The sequence below is a fragment of the Elephantulus edwardii genome, unplaced genomic scaffold, assembly GCF_000299155.1.
Source record: "Elephantulus edwardii isolate Elephantulus edwardi_28Jun2011 unplaced genomic scaffold, EleEdw1.0 scaffold00433, whole genome shotgun sequence".
NCBI classification, from domain to species: Eukaryota; Metazoa; Chordata; class Mammalia; order Macroscelidea; family Macroscelididae; genus Elephantulus; species Elephantulus edwardii.
The window spans coordinates 169,557-174,541 of NW_006400183.1; the positions used below are offsets into that span (position 1 = coordinate 169,557).

Below are 4,985 nucleotides of genomic sequence, written 5' to 3' on the forward strand. Positions count from 1 at the left end.
AATATTTTGTTCTGGCAAAGCTCAGACATGTACAAAAGTAGAAAGAATATTCTGATAAATTCCCATATACCTATCACACAACTATAAACGTTTTTCATTTGACTGTTTATTTTTCATCTCTATCCACTCCGCTTAATTCCCTGTAAGATGATGTTAGTTGACTCAGATGCAAGTATGAGTCAAGTATGACTCATCGCAACCCTAGGAACAACAGACTTGAACCCTGTCTTATTCTGCACCATCCTTACCATATCCAACACACTTGAACCCATTGCTGCAGCCACTGTATCAATCCATCTCATTGAGGGTCTTCCTCTTTTCCACTGACCCTCCACCTTCCCAAACATTATGTTCCCCTCCAGTGAATGATCTTTTCTAGAAACCTGGCTAAAATATGTGAGATGAAGCTTTATCATCTTTGCCTCCAGAGAGGATTGTGGCTGCACTTTCTCCAAGACGTACTTATTCTGTTGGCAATCCATGGGATATTCAGGACTCTTTTCCAACTCCCAGCTCAAAGGCATCAATTTTTCTTCATTCATTATTGTCCATCTTTCAAATGAAAAAGCCCATAATGTTAAGCTGCTCCATCCATTCTAGAGAATCCCATTCAATCTCAGCTGGTGATTACCACAGTCATTGAAGATTGTGGTCTAGATACATTACCATAAACAAACTACAAAAAGTTGACTTTCTGATGTTATCATTCTTCTTATATTTATTAGCAGTAATTCTTCAATAGGTGAAATCAATCCTTCATTAATTATATGCTTACTCTGAAATGTATTCTATGCAGGAAAAGTAGGGTTAAAAAGTTGATCTCCCCTGCCTCCACTTCTCAGAGTAGTGACTACACCATCATCAATCTCCAAAAGTTAGGTATGAGAGGGTTATTCTGTTTGTGTGTGTGTTAATTTTATGTTGTTGTTAGGTTCCATCAAGCGACCTTATGAACAAATGATCTGAACATAATCCTGTCCTGTGCCATCCTCCCACTTCCTGACACACAAGAGCCCATTGCAGCAATCACTTTGTCAATCCACCTGATTGAGGGTCTCCCTCTCCTTTGCCGACCCTTCACCGTTCCCAACATCATGTCCCTCTCCATGGAATAGCACCTCCTAGAAATATGCTCAAAGTATGTGAGGCAAAGCCTCATCATTCTTGCCTACAAAGAGCACTTCAGTTGCACTATCTCCAAGACATATCTGTTTTCTTGGCAGTCCATGGAATGTTCAGTGCACTTCTCCAACACCACAGCTCAAAGGCATCAATTCTTTTTCTGTCATCCTTATTCATTGCCCAGGTCTCAGATGCATAGTTAGTAATCAGAAAGACCATGGCATGCATCAGATGCACATACTCCTTAAACTGACATCACTACTCCTCAATAATTTGGAAAGACGGTTAGTGTGTGTGTGTGTGTGTGTGTGTGTGTGTGTGTGTGTGTGAGAGAGAGAGAGAGAGAGAGAGAGAGAATTTTATAGCCATATTTAATATTCATAGTAGCTTTTCCATTTTGAGAGTGGCTTTCAAATACATAATTCTACCAAGCTATAGCGAACTCTAGTGGCCTAGTGGGCAAGGAGTTGCACTTGCCAACCTAAAGGCATGCAGTTGGAGTTCACCAGCTACTCTAAGAAAGATGAGCCACCTTCTGTGGTGAGTTTGTTGTTGTTGTTGTTATGGGCTGTTGACTTGCCTGTGACTCATAGCGACCCTATGTACAATAGCTCTGAAGCCTTCCCTGTCCTGAGCCAGTCTCACTGAGTCTGATACACCTATCCCCATTGTCCTAGTTACTGTTTCAATCTATCTCACCTGGGGTTTTCTTCTTCTGCTCTGTCCCTCCACCTTTCCGAGCGTTATATCCTTCTTCTGGCCACATCCCTTAAGTATGTGAGATGGAGTTTCAAAATCCTTGCCTCCAAGGAGAAACTCAGTTTCACCCTCTCCAACACAGACCTATTTATTTTCTCGGTGGTCCATGGTATGTTCAAGACTCTTCTCCAGCACTACAACTCAGAGGCTTCTTCTGTCATCCTTAGTCACTGTCCAGCTCTCTGATGCATAGCAAATAATTGTGAAAACTATGGCCTGGATCAGGCATACCTTGGTCTCTAGAATGACACCATTGCTTCTCAGTACTCTGGAGAGGTCCCTGATAGCAGGTTTTCCCAATACAATTTGTCTTTTGATTTCCTGGCTGTTTGTACCAAAAGTGTTGACAGTGGAGCCATGCAAGCTGTAATTGTTAACAACCTCAATATTTCTCTATATCTATCATGGTGCTGCCAATTGGCCCAGTGTTGAGAATCTTTGTCTTCTTCATGTTGAACTTCAATCCATATTGAAGACTACAGCCTCAAAACCTCCCCTGGGAAGTCAGCTGTAAGTCAGTTTCAGCCTGAAGGCATATAACAACAATCAAGCTAGAAATAATTTCTAATCAATATTTCATCCTTAAATTTTATTTTCATGTCTTGATAAAATATCGTCATTACAATAAGAAATAGTGAAGAGTAGGTTTCTTTGTTTTATCAGGAAAATATTTTATTCTTCTGTTTAGCCACAAATAGTTAAAAGGGACTTAAAATAGGTGATTCTTGTTGTAAATTGCTCTTGTTAAATGGACTATAACCTATAGCAAGTTGCTCTTGAGTCAACTGCCAATCATGGTTAACTCTGTCTACAATAGAATGATGCATTTTTGCCATTTCATAATCGTAGGCACTTGAGTTCATTGCTGTGGCCACTGTCTGTTTTGAGTATTTAAACCTAGGAGCTCATCTTCTGACATTATGTTAGACAGCATTCTGTTCTGATCATCGAGTCTTCAGAAGCTGAATCACAGAACTTTCTCCCTAATCTTAGGCCAGTTTAGTTTACCTAGTTTAGCTTTGCAAAAACTTGTCCATTATGGCTGTGTCTACTGGATTTGAAATATCAATATTATAACATCTATTATCATAGCAACAAACAAGTTACTATTATAAATAGTAATAAATAGTTTGCACAGACCATAAAGACACAAAATTTATGTAGTTGTTTTCTGCAATAAACTTAAAACTTACTTCTGGAAATAAATTAATATTTGACAATTGCCTTTATTGTCTCAGATTATAAATTCCACCAGTATTTTAGGCTGGTATCAGGGCTAGACAAAATCAGCTTTAGTAATTGGATTGGTTAAAACATATACAGGTATTGTGGGATACTTGTTTGTACTGGAGGCAAGGTGGTCAAATTAATTTATAAAATGAACTCTCTCTGTAATTTATTTTGAACAAAATGTTATTGAACAGCAGGTATTTATATGCTTGGTCTTTCGCACTTGTTTTTGTTGTTATGTGCCTTCTAGTCCTTCACCGATACTACTACTGAGTAATTACAGTGGGGATGGCCCTTATATATTCAACCTGCCAATCTTCATTCAGATCAGACCTAGAAGGCATTATGTATTATTATTTAGATCTTTAATTAATCATTTATGTGCATGTTTCTCGAAGCAGGAGTGGCATCCATTTCCTAAACGACATGCCTCTGGAAACTCTATAAACTTAGAGAAAAGACGGTAGTTACAGAAAGGCTTTAGGCCTTTTGTTCATCTTGCTCAGCTCGATGGCAATCAACAGCAACAACAATATGCATAATACCTCAGTAATAACTGGGAGCCAGTGCTCCCATTTGTGGAGAGCAGGGGGAAAAAAATCCCCCCAAACCAAACAAACCCATACAACAAAGTATGAATTGGTCAGACGCTCAGAAGAAAGTAAGATATTTGTCCTTGCCATTTTCTATATGTTTTTGATCTAATAGCGCTTCCGAATTCAAAAGAAGATTTAGAAACTGAGAATCTGTTTTATTTTTAAATCTTCTCATTTCCCCCCTTTGACGTCTTAATTTTAAAACCCCATAATATAAAACTCAAAGAACTCAGGCTGATAAACTTGCAAACGTGAGTTCATTAGCAAGGTAAATGTCTGTTGACCCCCGACATTGTGACAGAGTCAGCATCTCTGGAGGTGACGATGCCCTCGGGGTAGAAATTACTTCTTGTCAGTTACTTCTTAATAGGCAGAAAATTGAATGAAAGAGCAGAGGAAACTGAAGCGGAAAACAGATGGGTGGAAGAAACTACAAGAATGTGGTCTCCCTCAAAACTGTTGGAGGTGCCGGGGATTGAACCCAGGACCTCGTACATGCTAAGCACGCGCTCTACCACTGAGCTACACCCCCAACTGTAAAATTATTATTTTTTATTCCTTTCGTGACTTATAATAATTATTCTCCCTCTCCCCTCAAGGATTTAGTAAATTGCAGCTGAAGTGTGCATGTAAGTTCATTTGTGAAATAGCTGAAGTGAATCTGGTTTAGCGACATCAGTAACAAGCAGCTGGACGAGACCCCCAAAGAAAGAAGACGGAAAGGAAGGAACCTGTCCGCCTCTCCCTCTCCCCAGGCTCCTTTGCTGCGTTCAGGCTGCCCCCATGCGGGTAGAGACTGCAGCTTTCCTGGAAGACCAATGAAGGGAGGCATCTAGGGGGTTCCTCGCCCACCGCGCTCGAGTCCCCGCGCCCACCACCGCCTCTTTTGGAACAAAGACCCCGGAATCATCTCAGTATTCAAAAGTAAAAAATATCCACTGCTTGTGTCATTGCGAAGGCAGGGAATGTCCCCGAGCTACAGATGCTCTAGATCGAACACAACAAGGACAAATTGAAAGCCTGAGCCCTGGGCAGCACCAAATAGCCTCCAATAGGGGCATTCTGAGGGTGCATTTCTCCCCGCAAATCCCTTGCGGGCCCCTGCTCAGAGGAGAGCGCAGGGAGGACGAGGTTACTTGAACAAAAGCTGGGAGACCATGGAGAAGCAGCTGTTTCTTGGATCCCCACTCTTTCTCTCTGAAATTTCAGGTTTGATTTAAAAGTCAAAAGGCTGAAAATAGTACACAAGTACTTGGGTTATCCTTGATTCAGAGTTAG

The 4,985-nt window shown here is 40.7% G+C and overlaps 1 non-coding gene across 1 annotated transcript; it reads right to left on the reverse strand.

Moving 5' to 3' along the window:
- Positions 1–4,167: 4,167 nt before the first annotated feature.
- Positions 4,168–4,239, reverse strand: TRNAA-AGC. Its single transcript has one exon. It is a non-coding gene; the product is annotated as a tRNA-Ala (tRNA).
- Between the last annotated feature and the right edge of the window lie 746 nt (positions 4,240–4,985).